The 22,725-nt window shown below is 37.6% G+C and overlaps 1 protein-coding gene across 2 annotated transcripts in view; it reads left to right on the top strand.

Annotated features, from left to right (window-relative positions):
• Positions 1–22,725, top strand: part of kif26ba (kinesin family member 26Ba) — a 122,635-nt gene that overhangs the window by 47,371 nt on the left and 52,539 nt on the right. The gene's annotated exons all lie outside the window — the stretch shown is intronic.

Here is a 22,725-nt window from a genome sequence, read left to right as displayed (position 1 = left end):
AATAACTCTTGCGCCAGGAGCAAATCAATAAGGGGTTGGTCTGAAGTAGGTTCATTATTCATAAGTGTGGTTTGGGCGTAACGTCAAATAAACCAATCAGAACGTCATCCAACATTCCCTTTAAACGCAAGGGCGCAAGTTCCATGGCGGGTTGCTATTATTATGACGGATTTACCAGGCACAAGCCAGAAGCGGTTCACAGCCGAGGAGACCGACGTTCTTGTAAGAGCAGTCAAAGACAGATAAGTTGTTTTGTATGGGGATAGGAGAAACCCGCCCAAATCAGCGTCGGTTAAACAGGCGTGGGAGGAAATAGCCAAAATTGTCTCATCAGATGGCATGCCCAGGACGTTGCGCCGCAAGCGCAACAATGATGTCAGGAGACGGGGGAATCCCAAGCTTGCCAGCATAAATTGAGCACGCCATGTAACGGGAGGAGGATCTGTCTCTATACAGGACCTGACGCCAACAGAGGACATCGCTGCGTCCACCCTCACCGCTAAAAGCCAAGAAACGCAAGCAGTCCAACCCCAAAGTACTCTTACAAATCAAGTTCACATACATTAAGGTTTCTTATGAAAACATTTGAATTATTATTTACATAAAATAAACGTAATACAGCCACACAACAAACTTATTATTAAATATTTTAATCGTTATTTGCATGATAATTTTTTAACGCAGCCACACAAAATAAATAAAAACTATCACCACAATGCTCACCACTATGATTTCCCTTATCTCATGTGTTAATATTTTTTATTGTAACAATTTATGATTTGCAAAAATAACTGTTGCATCTGTGTAGATTAGATAAGCAAAGTGTGTGGGCGTTGTGCACGCTATACATTATGGTCAAGCATGCACCCTTAAAATAGCATAATGAACCACGCGCCACTGACCTTATACTAGTTTTTTCTGGTCAGTGGCGCAATTGTTTTTTTGAAACTGCAAAATAGCATCAGGGATGGTTTGCGCCGGAACACGCCTCCTTTTTTGCGCTTAACCGCCCAGGGAGCGCAAGTTCATTCCCTAGTTTGCCGACGTGCGTCTGTGGAGGGAAAAACCCGCTGTGCGCCGGTGCAAAATACATGCGTCACTGACAAAGTCAATTGCACTGGGTGCAAGATAGGGCCCATTGTGTGCACCAATGCAGAATTTAAGAATGGGGTGCATTTCGAGTCATGAGAAAAGAACAGCTACTTTCGGTTTAGCAAAGATCGCACCAAACACTGAGCAATCAGACCAAACAGACGATGGAAGGGAGGAATTCCCACTGATGAGTTTCTCTTCCTATTTCCTGCGTGATGCTCGAGTCTGTCCCAAAATACGACTTCAGTTCACCCCTGTGTCAAGGGTTCCTAAGGTCTGCACTACATGATGTCATCAAAGGAAGTCCACAAGTCCGGAGTGTGCCATTTGGGACAGGGCCTATGTCAGTTAACCTGGGACCATGATATCCTACATGGCTGAGTACTGCCTTACAAATCTAAATCAATGCCAATTTTAGTTAATATTCACGAGAACATTTCTTTTGGAATAAATCCAGTCTCCTGTCTGGCTCTTTCTTTCAGTGTTCTGTTTTACATCTCGTACAATCATTCATCCGAACGGCCCAAAACATTTACAGTAGAAACCTTTTGGCAGCGCCTCTATTTCTGTGATGCGGTACTTTATTTTACATGTTGGGTAAACAGTTAGGATGAATGACATTTAGCCTTATCTATAAAATGAATAGGTAAGCGTACTGTACACTCTTAATCCATATGAGTGGATCTTTGAGATATATTGCTCAATCGCTGTAAATATTTTTGTAACGTTCAGATCACGAAGAGGTTAAGAGGCCTCCAGTGTGATTTAATGGCCTCACGTCAAGCAAGCTGGCAGATATTTCCTAGATTTTACCATATGTGCCCATTTCAGGTTTTACATAGCGTTGAAAGAACCAAAAGAAAGTGAGCTGTGTGATTTATAGCCGTCATGCCCTCATGTAGCAGACAATGTCAACTATCCTTGGGCAGTTCAAATAAAAGCTGTAAATTTTAAAAGACGGTGCAGGTTTACATGAAGGACAGCCCTTTTTTCTGTTTATATGTGTCGTGACCTGTTGTCTGACAGCTAAAGACTATCCTGTCAAACTGTGTGTGTTTATATATACACCTGGCACACATTTTTCTCTTTGTTCGAAACGGGGCCGTGTCACACCCCCTACACTTCTTCGCACCTGAACATTTACAGATGTCGTAACATGCTTTCAGAGAGTGCTGTGGTTTATGGGACAGGTGTCATGACCTGACCATCCGGATGCGTTCGGTTAAAGACGCGGCATGGCTGTCAAGCTCAACCTGTAATTTACGCACCTTCCCTACTGACAACATGAAATACGTTCTGTTCATCTTCTGCTAGGTACAAGCAAAAGTCACTATTGATCAAATCTTTCAGTGAGATGTCAATAATCAACCATTTAAACACTCAAGCAACCACGTAGTAGCAATGCCCTAGCAACCACTTAAGTGCCCTTAGCAACCACATTGCTCTTCTTACATCTTAGCAACTGCGTGGCAACATCCTGACAAGCATCTCGGCATTGTGGCAGTAAGTGAATTCCACTTATGTTTTCTTCATGAAACTGTGCACATTTACATTTATGCATTTAGCAGACGCTTTTATGCAAAGCAACTTGTACATTTTTTATCCGTACAGTATTTATGTTGAACCCATGACCTTTGCGTTGCTAGCACAGTTATACAGGAGCTACAGTTTTACATTATTTCTGTAAAACTAAAATGATTAAGTCAGTGTAAAGTACGATTTTAAATGTGAAGAGTTTGGTTACAAAACGGATAAACGCCATTTAAAAAAAATTTGTTAACGCCAAAATCAGTATTGTATCAGGTCAGTATTAAAAAGTAAATTATTAATTTGACGCAAAATCTGATATCTGCCGTGTTATTCTGTCATCTTTTCTTCCTTTTTTCCAAACTGCAACAAACTTCAGTCCTCCTTTTCTGCATAATGCAATAAATCCGTTCAACCAATCAAAGCGCACTTGTAAACAACAATGGCGGCGCATTGTATACACATGTTATTTTAGTTTTCCTCATCTACTTTGTACTTCGTGATCAACAAACAAACAAAAACAAAATAATACTTTTGATGGCATTGCTAAACCTGTGGTGGTTTTCTGTGGCGGGGAAGAAACGTAAGCCATCAAAATCGAATAATTTACGTGAGAGGCACTCGGGCGAAGGAAAAATGCCGGCTGTTGCTTGTTCTCACACGACAGCATCAAGCTTCTGTCACGTGAACACATTGACTCCAGGGGATCTTATGAAAAACTTTTATTTTACGCAAAGTCAACGAAAATCGAGAATACCAAAACATTTAACAGCTGATGATCGCTGTCAAAAAAGTTCAGCAACAACGTCCCAAGGATGACCGCAGCAATGACAGTGTTTTTAATATGACAAAGTAAGTGTTTGATGAATGCCATTAATGTTTATTTATTTTTTAATCAGTGTTTACCACTAGTCAACTAAATGAATATAACATGACAAAGATGAATGCACATTTATATATTGATCAATAGATTTGTAGCATTTTGAAAAAAAACCTCTATTTTGTGGAAAAAATCGTTTTTATAATAAATCTTTGAAAATCAAATTATGAATTTGAATTTTTAATGTTATTATAACCTGTGAAAGTTTGTAACAGAAAATAGTGGTTTTAATTTTTTCACTTTCTTGGTATAGAAAATAGGGATGCACCGATATGGAAAATTTTGGCCGATACCGATAACCGATAGCTCTTTATATTTGGGGGGCGATAATAACCGATATATATATAGGCAGATAAATATTTTAAATGTGAAGAGTTTGGTTACAAATCGCGATAAACGACATTTAAAAAAAATTTGTTACCGCCAAAATCAGTATTGTATCAGGTCAGTATTAAAAAGTAAATTATTAATTTGACGCAAAATCTGATATCTGCCGTGTTATTCTGTCATCTTTTCTTCCTTTTTTCCAAACCGCGACAGACGTCAGTCCTCCTTTTCTGCAGAATGCAATAAATCCGTTCAACCAATCAAAGCGCACTTGTAAACAACAATGGCGGCGCATTGTATACACATGTTATTTTAGTTTTCCTCATCTACTTTGTACTTCGTGATCAACAAACAAATCTTTGAAAATCAAATTATGAATTTGAATTTTTAATGTTATTATAACCTGTGAAAGTTTGTAACAGAAAATAGTGGTTTTAATTTTTTCACTTTCTTGGTATAGAAAATAGGGATGCACCGATATGGAAAATTTTGGCCGATACCGATAACCGATAGCTCTTTATATTTGGGGGGCGATAATAACCGATATATATATAGGCAGATAAATATTCATATTAATTTCACAATGAAAAACTCCCAGACCGCGGACATCTTGTCTTTGTGCTAGACTAGCATACTCTTCTTAAGCCCCAACATGTGTCATCTTCGTGCTATGTCACAGAAAGCACCAATCAAAACTCCACATGGCCAGCAATGAGCAAGTGAAGTGGTTCAACAAACCGAAATAATCCATCATTTATCGGCCTAATTTTGCTATCAGACCGATAACCAATAATATTAAAAATAAGTAGTTATAGGCCGATAACGGTATGCCAGCCGATATATCGTGCATCCCTAATAGAAAACAATTTTTTTACCAAAATGAGTCAAAATGGATTTATTGGGTTTTGGAACCAAACTCTTTATGTGTTCTCAGTTTGTGACACCACAGAAAAAAAGTGCTATTAACCACCCAGCCAAATTTGAATGATTAAAATTACACCAAATGAATAAAATAAACAGGCAGGATTCTTTGCTTTCAAACACTGGGGGCGTGTCCGTTGTCAGCACTGAAACCACGCCCACTCGAGGAAAAGCTGCCATCTCTCTCCACTTTCAAATACTGCAACAACCTGAATATATGCTTGCGATTGTGTTTGGGGCGGGACCATGCTCGATGTCTTCAGTGCTTCATCGAGCCACCATTTTTCTCATATATCCGTCATTTTGCTTATTAGCGATAGTGGCCAAGTTACCGCCGTTTCATTATAGTAGCAATTACTGCATTGCATTTTACTTTAAACTATGAATACCGTTGTACATTTTATTAAGACTTCCTCTCTCCATCAATCTCTGCTGAACACCTGATCTGCCCGACTCTATCATCAACCAAACATCCCCCCGCGCAGCCATGCTTGACATTTCAACAACCCTTTCTCCGCATCACTCAGCCATGTCAGGTTCCTGTGGCTCTCATTTGTTTGCCCGTACCCCTGATCCCCGGTCTCGCTCGCTGCTCTCTAAATAAGGACATGCTGACCTAAAGTGGGACAGCTGCCCATATGGAAGTGTTTTACTAATGTAACAATAATAGTTTTATAGTGGAAAAAGCCTGTTGGTGTTGTGGTCTCTATGCTTTCTATTCTGTTATTTAAATCAGGATTCGGTAGGGATGTGGAGATTCGCTTGCAGCATCCTACTGTAATTCTTCACATAAACTTGATTGGCCATCTGGCGAGGCTCTGTCACTGTAAGAGTCTCGTATCTTGCAGTGGGAGGTCCACGTCCTTCAGTTAGGTGATCTATTTGTAGATCTGCCCCGGCTCGATACGGTGCTCTGTCCCAGGTGTGTTGGCACAGGAATGTGTCTCTCCTGTGCAGCAGTCAAAGTGACGTTTCCTCCCTATATTTCTCTTTCTTTCAGCCACATCCATCCACGCTCCCCTCCACCATCACAGCCTCTTTGTGCTCCCAGAGCTCGCTGCTGCTGTGGTGTCATTAGTTGATGGCTGGTTGGTTACAGTATGGCAGCCAGTGGTCCTGCGGAGCTTAAATGGTAGAGCAGTGTGAAAAAAATTACTAAAATATAAATAATATATAATAATATAAAAATATTTGTTTTGTTTCTACTGTCTTTACCAATACAGGATGTAATCATTGCTTTGCACCAATGCAAAATTGTGAAAAGCGCTACAGAAATGAACTTGAATGACTCAAATGGTTTGATTCCCAGGAAACACACATATTGTTAAAAATATAACATGTGTGCACTTTAAGTCGCTTTTTGTAAGTGTACAGAGCCCCTAAGGGGACATGGAGCAAAAATTAAATAAAGTTTAGTTTTGCGTGTACACGTGAAAGTTTCGCTTTCACATGCGCACGCGAGAGCTTCAGGTATGCACGCGAAAGTTTCACGTGAGCACATGTAACTTAACTTTTTATTTTATTTTACTCCAATGTCACCTTAGGGGCTCAATAAAAGTGCAAAATACATAAATGTAAATATCTTCCAAAGTCCTATTTTCAATTGTTTGCATTAAAATTCCTCATCTTCATCTTTCGGTTTTCCTCTCATGCTTATGCAATACCGCACAATTCCATTAAATCTGGTGTCTTGGAACACAATATTGATACAGTTTACCTTACCGTAAATATATTTGACATCAGAATGCAAAATACAATCACAGTATTGCAGAAAGCAGAATAATAATTACAGTAAAAAAAGTACAATTTCATTTATTATTAACCTGGTGGTTTGTGAGGGAATTGCAGGGTGTTTGTGAGTTGTTGAAAAACAATTATTTTAAATCATAAAATGTAAATAAATTATTTTAAAATAAAAAAAATCTAAATTAAACACTTACTAACCAATAATTGATTTAATTTGAATGTCATGTAAAATGTATAAAAAAAATGTAAAGGCACACCGCTGAACTTTTTGGCCACTAGGTGGCGCTAGACATGTATTTTTCACGCCTAGCGCCCCTAGAGGCCGCAGCACTTTCGCCAAGGAAAAGAACTGGCCAACCTTAAAACTAAACTAAAAACTAAATATTAAGTAAAAACTAATAAAGTTGACTATTATACTTAGTTAATCGTAAATTGTTGCAGTATGCTTATGACTTGCGAATGTAATGCTCAGTTTACCTTAATAAACCAGGCTTGATGACGTATGCAGCCTGCATATTTGACCTCCGGAGGCTGCAGCCTTCCAATTGAGAAACGACCAGAAGTATATCCTTGTCTTTTTCGAAACAAATATTGTTGCATCGTCTCTCTCTCCCTCGCCACAAGGATTTTCCGCAATGGCGCTCGTTTTTCCTCTCTTTTGTGTGAAAATTGTCGCTCCAAATCCAAGTAAACCGATGTGTTTAGCTCTGCCGCTTTGTAATACGTCATGCGAGTGACAGCGGAACGCAGCAAATGAGGAAGAGAGAAACGCTCGGATCTGATTGGTGAATGAATAGGGTTTGGTTTTACACTGTGTGAGTTTGAGCAAGTTTGACTGCTATAGCATCCTGAATTGTAATGTAAATACCATAGACAGTAAAAGAAAGGTAAATACGTGAACACTTGAATGCAGCATCTGAATACAGGGAACTATATGCAAGATAATCGCCGTCATTTATAAAGAAGATCGCATTTATGTATGAATCAAGATCGTGAGTTTATAAAAAAATGGGGGAATTGAACCAGAGTCGCCCATGTCATAGGTCCGTGACATTAACACGGTGCCACAGAGTCACACAATAGAAGTTGCTTTCTACACTTCTTAAGTAGCCTCCAGCAAAATTCACGTTAAAAAAGAATTGTGTGGAGGAAGTGACGTATGCTGTAAAGCAGTCGAATTTTGTATTTTTTTTTTTTTGTGCTCTGGTTACTACCCGAAACCCTAAGTTTTAAAGTACGAGTAAAAGCGATACAGACTCTGTCAGGCTATGGTAGACATGTCATTCAACCTATTTAAAGTCGATGTACTATCACAAGGGTCTTGAAAATGTATTATGAAGGTTGAAAAAATGGTGTCGCTTTAAGTTAAACATGAAATGTGCTGTTAAATCACTGAAATATTGACTTAATCATGGGGTACTTCTATGGAACAATTTAGGTCAAAGGGTTTTGGCTGACAAAAATGTTTGAAAACCCAAATTTTTAAAATTAATATTATTTTTATTGCGCTTTTCAAAATGTTGCATTGCTGCAAAGCCGTTTTAGAGCAAATGCATATCAGTTCAGAAAGTAGAGATGTAAGGAAAAACAGAACCTTATAAAATATAGAAATAGAAATAGAAAGAAGCTTTCACTTTTTTTCTCATTGAAGTGCAAGTTTAATCAGAAACACATTTGGTTTTTTTCTCCTGTATTTTGATCCTTCAAGTGTCTTCCAGATGTTTTGTGTCTGCATGTGTGTGTGTGAATGGAAACCAAAGAAGCTGGTGTGGGTGAGGGGTATTAACCGACGAGATGAGATAATGCGAGCATCCATCCGTAACCGCTGCCTCTTTCGCTATGTGCAGCTCATGTTGTGTTGTTCATTACTGTAGCTCTCGTGCCTTTATCTCTGGGGAGCTAAATTGTCGCCCCTCGACCTGCGTCTTCCTACGCTACACCTCCTCACCGTTTTACTTAACTGTGGCCCTTTAAAACGTGTGGGGTCACCTCGGAAACCCCTCACATCAGCTCTGAACCTTCTGTCGCAGCACCGGCTTCCCCCCGAGAGCTTCCCCTCCTTCGAACCCTTGAATGATCGATCGAGCTGCCGAAGAGCCGGTGTCGCGAGCTGTGAGGAGACTGAGAGGTTTCATTAGTGTCCCAGCCAGATTTATTTTATATTCACCTCAGGGGACGGCTGTCTCTGAAGGCATCTCAGCCTAAAGAGCAGCGGTTGGCCGACGGGTGTGTGTATATATTTAGATTTGTAAGTGTGAATGTTTGACATTGACACTTTCTGTTTAAATTACTCTGTAGCTTGTCCTCATTATTTCCTTCCAGTGCATGGATATATTTAGTTTTGTGACTTTATTTGTGGTGTTTGTTAAGCATCACTACTGTTATTTTTTATATAAAGATTATAGGGATGAACAAATCCTATGAATATAAAGGTAATAAACGGCTGTATGGTTTACATTTTTTTTTAAATAAAATAAAACATCTGCATAACCTTTCATTTTTTTTTGTGGAAAAAAGGTTATGTAGACTATATAGAAATATTTTTTATAAACCGTTGACTGGAAGGTTCTTTAGAGAACCCAAAATGGTTCCTTTTAGGACCTTTTTTAAGAGTTTTAGATTGTAGGAGCACAATCAAAATCTAGGTAATCTAGGACCTTTTTTAAGTGGCCACCTAGAAACAACCTGGCAACCGTGGCAATGCAATGAAACCTTATAGTATACATTATCAACCACTGTTACACACTGGGAACAACCCAGAATGTGCTTACATTTGGTTTATTTAATGTAATTTGTTTATATTTTTTTTACAAAAAAATATTTGCTGAAATCCTTCCCCGCCTCAAAATGCCACGCTTATCTCATTGGTTTATCTGACTGTGTAAAGAAAACAAAATTAAAACCCAGAGTTTATGTGATGTTCTTTTTTATAGCTGCAAATTTGCTTCCTATACGGTTTCACCAGCAACAACATGACACAAATTTAGGTAGACTTCCACATAACATTATATAGTCATTTTAATAAATAAATAAATAAATCACAAGTAAATTACTTATTTTTTTTATCAAAATGCTATAAATCTGTTTAATCAATATATAAATGTGCATTCATCTTTGCCATGTTATATTCATTTAGTTGACTAGTGGTAAAAAAATAAACATTAATGGCATTAATCAAAACACTTACTTTATCATATTAAAAACACTGTCATTGCTGCGGTTATACTTGGGACGTCGTCGCTGAAGTTTTTTGACAGCAATCAGCTGTAAAATTTTTTGGTCCTTGTCGATTTTTATTTTCTTTAAGTAAAATAATAGAAAGTTTATCATAAGATCCCCTGGGGTTAATATGTTAGGATGACAGAAGCTTGATGCTAACAAGCAAAGGCCGGCAATTTTCCATCTCCCGAGTGCCTCTCGCGTAAATTATTTGATTTTGATGGCTTAGGTTTCTTCCCCGCCACAGAAAACCACCACAGGTTTATCAATGCCATCAAAATGACTATTTTGTTTTTGTTTGTTTGTTGATCATGAAGTACAAAGTAGATGAGGAAAACAAGGATTCTGTGTGGATTCAAAGCGCCGTCATTATTTTTTACAGTGCGTGGAATGGTGTGCTGTGATTGGTTAAGCGGATTTATTGCATTTTGCAGAGAAGGAGGACTGGCGTTTGTCATGGTTTGGAAAAAAAGGGAGAAAAGATATGACAGAATAACACAAATGACAGAAAAACTTTAGAAACTAAAACATTTTATTTTTGACAAAATATTTGTTTCAGAGATCAGTTTAGCTAATAGCCAGACCGATAAATAAATACAAACCGGAAGTTCACTTCGGTTCAGGCACGTAAGTGCGACAACGCACGTGCGTCCGATGAAACCGTCTATAGAGGACATGTAATTTATTCCCTTTTCTTTGAAACGTCGCTCTTTCTGTCTCTCTTTATTTTTCATTTGCATTGATAACCTCTTTCCCCTCTCACTCATGTGGAAGGAGTCACTTAAAATTCAGGGCAATTAACTCTTGATCCCATTCATTTAGCTGTGATGAGAGAATGTGGGCGATCCATTGAAAGGTGTCACAAAGCAGTGACAAGCGGTCTGTTGATCCCAACATAAATTATGAATGCAGACAATAATGAGTTCTGCTCATACTGATGCACCACAGCCATCATGTGTTTAGATTATTTTTACAAATCATTTTATCGTAAACTCTGAAAAAAATTACAACACTTAGGGGAGCTCGTAACTGTTCATGAGTTGGCTAATTTGTATACATTTGTAAAATCTAATTTGCATGATTTTGTACGCTCTGCTTTTGTGCCAGTGACTGTTGGGTTTAGCGGCAGGGATTTTTTGTGATCAAACAATTCACTAGGTATGAATTCATACGAATTGGCCACATTTAAAATAGTTAAAGGGATAGTACATCCCTTCAAAAAATTCTGTCATAGTTACTAAAGCTATTCCAAAACTGCATAATTTTTTTGTTCTGCTTAAAACAAAAGGAAGATTTTGTAATCAAGCAGGAAGCAGGAGCACCACAGACTTCCATAGTAGGAAAAATACTATTTAAGTCAGTGCAAAAATGATTTTCAAGAAAAAAAATTCTCAGTATTTTTGTTTTGTTTTCAGTAAAAATATGTAAACATTCATAAATTAAGATGCTTTTTCTTGATGAGCATAACGACCCAAGAAAATAAGAAAATAATTTTTTGTGCATAAATCAAGCAAAAAATCTGCCAATGGGGTAAGCTAATTTTTCTTAAGTTTAGTGTTTAGTGATTTTTTTGCTTACCCCATTGCCAGTTTTTTTTTTTTATTGTTTTATGCACAAAATCACTTAAATTTGATTTTTTGGTCTAGAAACGAGACTTTTTTCTTGGGTCGTTTTACTCATCAAGAAAAAGCATCTTAATTGAAGAATTTTTTGTGAAAACAAGACAAAAATTCTAAGAATATTTTTTCTTGAAAATTATTTTTTGCAGTTTGGTCCTTCAAAACAGTTTGGTTACAAACATTGCTCAAAATATCTTTGTTTGTGTTCGGCAGAACAAAGAACTTTATACAGGTTTGTAACAACATGAGAGTATTTTCATTTTTGGGTAAACTATCCCTTTAAAAAATGCCATTAGATCAGGCTGAAAATTATGCATTTATGCAAATTTTTACATTTGGCCCCTTTCAATCCTGAATGTTTAGTTTGATCCTTGCAATGCAGCACTAAAATCAACGCCTGAGTTAGATTCTGCTGGTTGTTTGGTTCAATATTTAACTCACAATTCAGATTGAGAGGCATTGATTCCTCTATATAGGATAATTACAGCATCGTTTCCATAGTTAATTGATGAGATTTGACTCCCAGGCCAGCCGTTCACTCCTCAGGACCTTTAGTAGCCCATGATCACGGTGAGTTAGTATCTATCAAGCTACGGCCGAATGACAAGCCTAACCGTAGAGGTTAATAATATAACATTCCCAGACTCGGCCATTGATGAGAGCCGTAATAATAATTCTGATGATAATCACGGTAATTATTAGCAGCATTGTCACACAGAAGCATGAAATTGACCTCTAGAGATCAGCAGAGGCATTGATTGAAGATAAGTCGTGCTAGAACCTCTTTGCATTTGCGTAGGGAATTAAATGTAAAGAGAGTGCCTACGGTCCCCATAATTTAAGGTGCTACACAATGCAATAGAAGAATGAATGGTTCAGAGACGAACCTTTAACATCTTATGTCCAAAAGGTTCGACACTATAAAAACTTAGAATAAAAATGGTGTTGTTTTGGTTTCCTGGAAACCAAAAATGGTTGTCCTATAACATTTAAAGAACCTTTGGTAGCACTTTGGTAGCCCCATACGGCAAAAATATATTTTCAAATTTTTTGTTTATATACATTTATATATATATATATATATTTACAAAAAACATTTTTTCAATAATATATTTTTTGCCCATTTTTCATATTTTGACATATATTTTAAAAATAAATATATGGGTCAATGACGTGACGTTAATTATTTTGTGTCCGTATTTATAAATTAAATGTAAAAGGGATAAAATATCAAAATAAATTTGCAGATTACTTGCATACATTCTCTTTTTGGGGGCCTAGTCTAAAATTTCTGGTTTTATTTCATTTTAAAATAATATTTGGGGGATAATTGCAAAAATGTCAATGTGGTGTAACCATGTGTCAACTGGTGTAACTAATCTTTTTTTAAATTAAAATATAAATATATTCATAAAATATAATCATCTAGTTTAGTGTCATATGATTTTTTACATACATTTTTACATATTTGTCAACGATTATTAAGAAAACAGAGCAGTTTTCAACATATGCTAGGACAAATATTACCAAAACGCATTAAAATTTACATTTAGAAATAACTAATAAAATGATATTTTAAAATGATTTTTTTATGATAACGCTTACATGCCATCAAGGTGGATAAAAGATTTAATATTTTTCATTCTTTGGCACAATTGGCGGTTATACCATTTGACAATTTCAGGTCCATTCAGTATTCATAAAAATGGTTAAAATGTAACATGCTTTTAAAACAAGTTTAAAAAATAAAATAAAAATAATAATTTTTTTATTTCAAACCGTTTTTGTCACTGATCATATTTTAAAGCATTTATATTCACTTTGCATTTAAAGAAAAACTTTGTTACAAACCTGTAAACTAACAAGTTTGAAAAGATTAAGAAGAAATATTTTTCAACTGCAAAAACTTTTAAATTTTATCCATTTTATACAAACTTTTGGCCAGGAAAAATATATTTTTTCCCATATGAGCTGTAAAATTAGAATGTGTTACCCCTGAAATAAATTTATTTTTTGCAATGTTGGAGCACCATGGATGTATCTATGAGGGTCATGCCTATCTGTGGTGGTAACTAGAGGGTTGCACACTGTAAAAAAGTATTTTTGCACTCAACTTATCAAATAAAGTTGACATAACTAAAGCAAATTCAAAAAATATTTTTTTACAGTGCAGGATCAAACCTTCATTTAAAGGACAAGTTTGGTATTTTACACTTAAAGCCCTGTTTTCAAATTGTTTATGATAGAACGGTTTGACAAAAATTTCGACATATGATGCTGGCCAGAGAATTTTTGGGTGTTTGTTGTTTCACCTCCCACAATGGCTGCATAGGTGCACTGGAACAATGCTTCCTAAAATTCATTAAACTTTCATTTACAAAGACGTGAAACTCACCGATGCCAATTGCAGGAATACAAACGAAGTTCCCGGCGGCGGAGTAATACCGTACCTCACTGCACATCTAATATAAGTCAATGGAGTTGGGCAAAACTACGATAAAACCTGTTGGAATGTGTCTTTTGCAGCGATTTTTGTGTGAGCATATCAGTGAACACCTCTGACCACTCGGTGAGTTTCACGTCTTTGTAAAGGAAAGTTTAATGCATTTTAGAAAGGATTGTTCCAGTGCACCTATACAGCCATGTAGAGGTGGGAGGTGATACAAGAAACACCCGAAAATTCTCAGGCCAGCATCATATGTCCAAATTTCAGTCAAAACCGTCATCATAAACAATCTGAAAACAGGGCTTTAAGTGTAAAATACCGAACTTGTCCTTTAATGCAAAATATTCTATTTTTTATTTTCTAAGATGCACAGTAGGTGCATGTCTCCCGGTTTAATGAAAACACCTGGTTTTCTTTCCACATGACCTTGTAGTCGCTGACTCACAAAACAGACTTCTGCCTCAAAGCGTTCTATTTTCGCCTGAATGGTCTGAGCTTCTGTGGTGTGTTTGTCGATCCAGTAAAGAAGCAGCCTTCAGCTTGTCTGCCTGAGAGAGTCTTATCTGCAGAGTGCTGGATAGCACCACAGGTCAGAGCTGTGGGGATTTACTCGAGTCCAGCTCCTCCGCTTTTAGTCTATTTTTGCATCATCATCCAGCCTGCAGACATGCACGCAGACGTTTGCATGTACAGCGCTAAGATGATTTGTCTTCTAGATGAGAAAAACAAAGTAGAATGAAAACATATATGTAATTCACCAGTTTGCATTAATATGTAATCAAATATGATTACAAGAAAGCATATTTGGTGTGCTGTCCAAGGGGAGTGCTTCAGGTTTGGAATTTCAGTCGGAACCCATAGTAACCCCCCTTCTGAAAGGGATAGTTCGGCCAAAAATGATATTAAACCCATGATTTACTCACCCCCAAGCTGTCCGAGTTGCATATGTCCATCGTTTTTCAGACAAACACATTTTCGGATATTTTAGAAAATGTTTTAGATCTTTCAGTTGATTAAATGTTATGTTACGGGGTCCACCCATAGTCCACGACCTTCAAGTCCAAAAAAGTGCGTCCATCCTTCACAAATTAAATCCAAACGGCTCCAGGATGATAAACAAAGGTCTTCTGAGGGTAATCCGCGTGGTGTTGTTGTAGAAATATCCATATTTAAAACTTTATTAACGAAAATAAATACCTTCCGGTAGCGCCGCCATCTTAGACTCCTCTGTATTCAGGAGAGAGTATTAGCGTAGTGTACGCACTTTCCTTAGTGACGTATGACAAATTCGGCGGGCAGGGGCACAGAGCAGCAGCAGAGTAGTCTCCGTAGGCTGCGTAAGCTCTCATCCTGAATGCGGACGCGACTAAGATGGCGGCGCTAACGGAAGGTATTTATTTTCGTTAATAAAGTTTTAAATATGGATATTTCTACAACAACACCGCGCGGATTACCCTCAGAAGACTTTTCATCCTGGAGCCGTTTGGATTTAATTTGTGAAGGATGGACGCACTTTTTTTGGACTTGAAGGTCGTGGACTATGGGTGGACCCCGTAACATTACATTTAATCAACTGAAAGATCTAAAACATTTTCTAAAATATCCGAAAATGTGTTTGTCTGAAAAACGATGGACATATGCAACTCGGACAGCTTGGGGGTGAGTAAATCATGGGTTTAATATCATTTTTGGCCGAACTATCCCTTTAACTGAGATAGATACCAGTTGAGGTTGAGGCAATGGGATGGAGTAAGGATGCTGGAAAACTGTCATGGGACAGAGTTGAGGGACTTGCATTTTAAAGGACATGCCCAAAAACGGCACATTTTTGCTCACACCTACAAAGTGGCAATTTTAACATGTTATAATAAATTATTTGTGGGGTATTTTGAGCTTGAACTTTATATGGGGACACCAAAGATTTATTTGACATTTTAAAAAAGTCTTGTGAAATGTCCCCTTTAAATGGTACTGGCCCAGTGACAGATTGGGACCATTTTTGACCACCTATTTATGCTGATTGGTTGAATAACATGACAGTGCTTCTCCCAAACTTAGTTAAAAAACTTATTTGAAAAACAACATCATGACTTTCTGAACATTTAGAAATGCATTATATATTGTGTTGGTTTACAGTGATTGTGACATTGTTTTTAAACACTGCTATGGCAAAGCTAGAAAAAAAGGTAAAAATGCTTGATAGTTAAAATTAGGCTTGGAATAAATCAATATCTCATGGGACTGCTTTGATTAACCTCCCGTTTAATCTTTGTGGGGCGCCTTTAGACACCAAAAGAAATGTTTTTCATCCAAGTCAATTAACTTATAATGGCTCATTAAGCTTTGTAAATAACTTATGAAATCAAACGCCTTAAATTAGCAGCCAATCTGTAGACTTCAGAGGATCACGGCATCATTTGGCCAAGGAATTTTTGCGGGTAGCTCAAAAAAATTAGCGATTAAGGGCGAATTGCAATTGGAAGTGATCATATCCCTATGCCGTATTCCCTATTCCCTTCGAAGATCAGAACTCTTGATGTTTCAGAGCGAGTTGCGTAATTGTGTCTCATATGGTTGATTAAAATACACTTGACTTGTCGAATAGAGCAATGAAAAGCGTAATTTTATTTTTATTTGGAGCGACTGTTTAAGTGACACCCCCTTCCAGAAGTGCCCTTCAAGGGTGCAAAAATGCCATAATTTTCAGGCTCAAGACTTTAAAACCTCTTGTCAGTCAATCTTTAAACAAAGTGAGGGTTTTAATTAGATATCTGTGGTTAATAGGTTCAGTTAACAGATTATCCAAATTTAAATATGAAAATTGTCGTTATGTTAGCTGGCGGTAAAGTTTGACAGAACCCCACTGCACTCTTTTTGTATTTCAATCGGTAAAGCTTTGTGGTAGCAACACAAAAGTCATGGGTTCAATTCAAGACAAAACACCTATTGATGAAACAATGAATAGATTGAATGCACTGTAAATCGCTTTAGATAAAAATATCTGACAAATGTATAAATGCAAGTGAATCCCAGTTTGCATACTGTCAGTCCAAAATATTATGCAGGAAAAAAAAGCTCTTTCCCTATAATAGTATTTTGATAATATTATGCCAGATGTAGATGTTTGAAGTGTGCATGCCCCTATACCTTTTTGGGTGACATTCCCCCTTGTAATTTTTTTTATTTATTTGGTATAGTGTATATGTGCCTGAACATGCTCCTGTATAGCTCAGTTGTATAGCATTGCGTTAGCAACGCACAAGATCATGGATTTAAACCAGTAATTCTCAAAGTGTGGTCCGCGGACCACTAGTGGGCCGCCAAACCCCCCCAGTGGTCCGCCAAAAGATGACCTAAACTAGGCAAGTGTTTATACAATCGTCACTTATTTAAGTAGATTTTTAATGCACTTGCAGAACTGCAATATCCGTTCTTGCCATTCTGTTTTAATAACGTAATAATGGATCGGTGGCTAAACCAAAGAGGAGACAAAAGAAAAGATCAAGCGTCAACTGAAAGCAGCTAAAATCCACAGATCTATTAGTTTTGTAATGTACTAGTTTTTGTTTAATGTGTAAAATCCCTGTAATTTCAGTGATTTTGGACATTAAGGGGAACATTTTTTTCAGCATTTTATTGTTACCATAGTTACAACCATGGACTTCATATACCCACCACCTCAGTTTTAAACTATGGGCTCTTTGGAAAGACATTAAGTGGGACCTAGGCTGTTATAGTATGTTTAATTGTAGATTTTTTATATGTGCAGTTTGTTGTTCATATTAAGCTGTAACTCATTTCACATTTACTTGTTCAAATGAAATAGAAATCATATAATAATTTCTGAACATAGCACTGCATTTGAGTTTAAAAAATTAGTTTTTGACTTAAAACAGTTGCATATTAAGCTTAAATTTAGCTTATCCTTCCTATTTTGTTGTTTTGTGGGGGCCTGTTAGAGTTGGATTCTGTAAGGTGGTCCTCAGAAAAAAATTGGAAGATAAAGTGGTCCTTGGGCTGAAAAAGTTTGAGAAACACTGCCTTAGGCTACGTTCATACTGCAGTCTGAAACGACCCAATTCTGATTTTTTTGCCCCTAAGCGACCTGTATCTGATCTTTTCATGACAGTCTGAACGACACAGATCCGATCTTTTCAAATGTGACCCAGGCCACTTGGGTATGTGGTCCTGAATCCGATACGTATCCGATCTTTTCAAATGCGACCTTCGTCTGAACGGCCAGGCCACATGGATCCGACCCGTACGTCACTGATACGCTACAAACGTCATAATTCTGCATTGAAGTAGGCAAGAACGATAAGATAAACAACAACCATGGCCGACGTTGCTAACACTGCTCCACATCATTACATTTTGGCCGTATGGGTGCACACGTTATATGATTTCACATATAACAGCGTTCTAAATATATTAATATATAGCATATTATTATAATGCTGCGAATAATATGTGAAGTAGCAGCTTTCAATAAATATTTTTAAAATGCGTTTATAAATCCAACAACCAGCTGTGACCGGTCGACACGTCCATAAGAGGTTATAAACCATTGCCTCTTTGTTTCTAAATTGAAAAGACAAAGCTGGCAATTCTGGCTATACTTTCGTTCTTTTAATAATTTCTTTATTTTATTTATAAATCACTCTGGGTTATCTGATTTATCTATTTGGCTTGTGTTTTGTTTCCGTGCACTTGAGGCATTTTGCACATTTGTTCTGCACTTTGTTACTTCTAACCTTATTTTATAAAAAAAAATTATTTATAATAAACGTAAATTCTGATATAATTTAAGTCTGTAAATTTTGGATTGCTTTTCGTTGTATCAATGTTGCGCTATTGCGTGCTGGCCATGCTTGCGCATGCAATTTAGCCGAACGGGCTAGGTGCTCTGCGTCTCATATTTAGAAGTTCATCAAACTAAACCTTAAAAAACGGATGTTTTTCGACGGGTAAAAGTTTTTAAAATGTATTTAAAACAGACTTGTTATCTTGTCAAAAGTTAAACTACAAAACAGGTTAGCCGTTTCTTTAAATTGCGGTGCTGAAACGGAAAATATCTGCACCAAACCTTTATGCCTGACACGACTGTCTTTCTTGTTATTTAATATTAAGTTCGGTGTTCACTTTCAAATGATAGCAAAGAGATTCCTGAAATAAATAATATCATCAGGTCTTTCTGTATCTAAAGTGAATACAGAGATGATCAAAGTCAAAGCAAGGAAGCAGGTATTTCTATGCTAAATAATAACGCGAAGTGTCTATAAAATCATTAATTTCAGTGTTTTTCTTGTTATAAATTAACGTTTAATGAATTGTATATAAAGCTTAGTTTTTATCATTTACAGTAACAAACACAAATTATTTGTCATTTCTCATTTGTCGTTTTTTTTTTGGTCATGACTGCTTTGACGCGCTAAATCTCCAAATTAAATAAAAACACTGAATTGTAGCCGGAGTTTCCAAGGCAGGATCCCCTTTGTTATTTTTTTAGGTGTAGTTATCAAAATGTTTTTTGTGTGATGTTCTGTAGATCGTGGCTTTAAAATGATATGAGGAATAATTAAACAAATGTTGCCTTACATTTTACATAAAAAAACAGAAGATTGTAATTGTGCTGGCTCCGTTGGGAAAATAACTTTAATATTGCAAAAAGAGCTCCACTGTTGACTACACCGTTGTTGACATCCATGTTTAACATTAGCTTACAAGGGACGTCCTTGACCGTGGAGTACTCTTATGCGCATGCGGGTCACTTCTGGGTCATTTCACGTTCACACAGGAGATCACAAAAGGTCGCATTTTATTGGAAATGTGAACGGCCTTGCAAAAAAATCACATTTTTTCAAAAAATCGGATATGAGCATTAAGCCCTGCAGTATGAACGTAGCCTTAGAGGTACATATCTGTATCTACTCATATGACAGTTTGGGACCCTTTTTTTTAATATTTTTTTTCTTACAGTGCAGCTTGAAAGGCACTTTAAGTCGCTTTAGATAAGTGCAAATCAAATCAATTTCAAAAATTTTTCCTATTAAAACTTGACTCTTCCATAGTTATACTGTGTAATAAGACAGACAAAAAATTTAAAGTTGCCATTTTCTAGGCTGATATCGAACTCTTTGGTTATTTTTGAGCATGATGCTAATGGTCTAATCAGATTTAATGAATTATGATAAGCTAGGCTAAAAGTGGTACCGCCCGACCCAGAGATCGGCTGAATGGATTGCAAAATGGTAAAAATTAATTGTTTAACTCTAGAAGAGCTGGAAAATGGGCCTATTTTCAAAAAAGTGGAGTGTCCTTTTAAGATTATTTAAAAAAAAGAAATAATGGAAATTGGTCAGATGTTGCATTTTTCAAACATAAACAGAAATGGCCAAATTGCCCCCTCCAATAATTGATGTTTTTTAATATAAATACATATAAATCAAAATGTTTTTGTCAGTTCAATGTTCAATGCATGGTTACGACCTTTTTATGAGCATTTTCTTATTGCTCTATTTCTGGAAATGTTTAAAACCTCTTTCTCATTTGCACATATTCAGTTTGGAAAGAGTTTTCTATATGTGTCCATCCCTCCAATCCTTGTTCTCCATAAGAGCACTAAGCAAGCGGACATTTCCCATGAGACATTGCAGATAGACTCTGCCCGAGTTATGCAGCTTCCCGTCAGAACATTGATTTGTCCCGTGTTTGATTTCATTAAAATTTATGTAACGTGATTTGTATGTATGATTTTTGTGCTGCAGTTTGGAAATAGTGAGTGCAGTGGTGCCAGAGCTCTGGGTCCAATTCTGGTACCGTTGGCTGTGCTGTTAAAAAGAAATCCTTGAAGAAGTGTGAAGTACGTTACAGATGGAGAGAGAGTGTGTGAGTTCGAGAGAGAGAAAGTGAGAGAGAGAGAGCAAAATTGGTGCAGAGATTGAAAAGTAGACATTATCAGCTGGGTACAGTGCTGGCAATATGAGACATTTATTCCTTGCTTCATGTTTCCGTGTTCTTGGATGCTTTTTTGGCATCTTGACTCTGGACGTACTCCCTTGGACAACACAATCAACCAGTACAAGCTGAACTGAGACATAGAGGAAAGAAATCGAGATAGAAATGAGTGAGAGAGGGAGATTGGAGACCGGGCGCGTAGGCAGTCAGAAGTGCTCAGGTGTAAGGATTAAGCTGTCGTCTCTCTGCTGAGGAAAGACTTCTGTCTGCCGTGGATACGCCTGAGGAGGGGCGCTCGGCTTTATCTACCGTTCACAAATAGCACAACACGGAGGACTAATGGATTCCTGATAAGCTGTCAAACTCAGGTTGAACCTATAGGGTCTGCGTGCTGCAGAATACATTGAAGACGGATGCTTGTTTAAGAGCAGAAGGAAGAACTGGGGTTTGGACACTTAGGTGTCCTCAGGCCCCTTAAATGATGGAGAGGTGAGAAACAAATCCTGTTTTTCTTTAGCTTCACTGGATAGACATGTCTTGTTAGTAGTGCTTACCTAGGCAAAATCACTTGGATCAAAAACGAACCAAATCAATTGCATTATGGTGTGTAACTTTTCCTGTTCGCACATGCAGCATGTAGAATATTGCAGTTAGTAATTTATTTAGGCTGGTGTTTGGGAAAAACAGGCAACTTAGTGTTTGTAACCACAGAGCAATACGCAAACAACCTGCATTTTTAGCAATGTCCTGACAACCACACGGTCAGTAGTTGGGTTTCCATCAAAACGTGAAGCGAAACTTTTCAAAATTCAAACAAATGCAAATAAGGTTTTCATCAAGTTGTTCGAGCGAAAGACGGTTGTATTGGTAACCTGGAAAACCAACCGTGAATAAAACAAGGCACGCTTGGAAACAGGACTGCATTTAGTTACGATTTGGCAAGTTATAAATTTACTAGCAATCCAGCTTGTAATTGCCAAACTGAATGCTATACACAGAAAAAGAAATGCAAAACTTTTGATGCAGGCACTAGCAGAAAGGGCTTTGCAACGATGTTGAGCCCGTGAATCGCGCGATGTCTAGCCCGCTAATCGCGCAAGAGCGCGTTTCAAAAATAGAGACATCAATTGCGCGACCACTCACCTTCATCTGCCTTCGTTAAAACCTTCTGATGCATGCGGCGAGTTAAGTGACTGTCTGAACTGCACACGTGACAAATCAACTAAGCAATATGATAGGCATGTGAGAGGGCTGTCTGTCATCAAGCACCAAACGACTCTGAATAAAAAACACAGACTTAACATCACGATGGGTTCCAGTGTTAAGAGAGCGCTCTACTTCCTGCTTTTTAAAACAATCGCATCCTAATGCTGCGTTCACACCAGACGCGGTAGAGGCGTCAAACGCGAGTGATTTCAATGTTAAGTCAATGTAAAGACGTGTTGATGCACGTCTGGAGGTCTTGGGGCGCGAATGAGGCGTTAAGCGTGGCACGGTTCACCCAATTGCGCCTCATTCGCGCGTCTAGTTCGTAGTAGTTATAGCCTCTAGTAATGGCGAGAATTGAACGTTGCCGGGGGAAATCCACAAGTTGAAAAATTTGAACGTTGGCGGAAAAATGCACCGCGTTAACCAATCAGGAGCTTGCTCTAATAGTGACGTGATTACAGGAAGCGAGCACAGTCGCAGAAGCCCCTCCCATGACACGAATTTCCACGTGAATGTCTCGATGACTAGAATTTCATGCGTGAATGTTAAAATGTTAAAGTGTCCAACTACGCGCAGTAGACGCGAATTTGACGCCTCAAATGCATCTGGGGTGAACCCACAGTAATGACGAAAGCACGCCTGGGCTCGGATCGATAAAAGTACAGTGTGAGTGCGTGCTTCTGGGGGAGTAGGGACGGGGGACAATTGCACTTGGGTATGGGTTGGTTTGGGTAATATGAGTGCGCCCACAAGAAATTTTTATTTGAACAGTGGTGTGGGGC

The sequence above is a fragment of the Paramisgurnus dabryanus genome, chromosome 17, assembly GCF_030506205.2.
Source record: "Paramisgurnus dabryanus chromosome 17, PD_genome_1.1, whole genome shotgun sequence".
NCBI lineage: Eukaryota > Metazoa > Chordata > Actinopteri > Cypriniformes > Cobitidae > Paramisgurnus > Paramisgurnus dabryanus.
The sequence above is the reverse complement of the archived record's forward strand: the minus strand, read 5'-3'. Positions and strand labels throughout refer to the sequence as shown.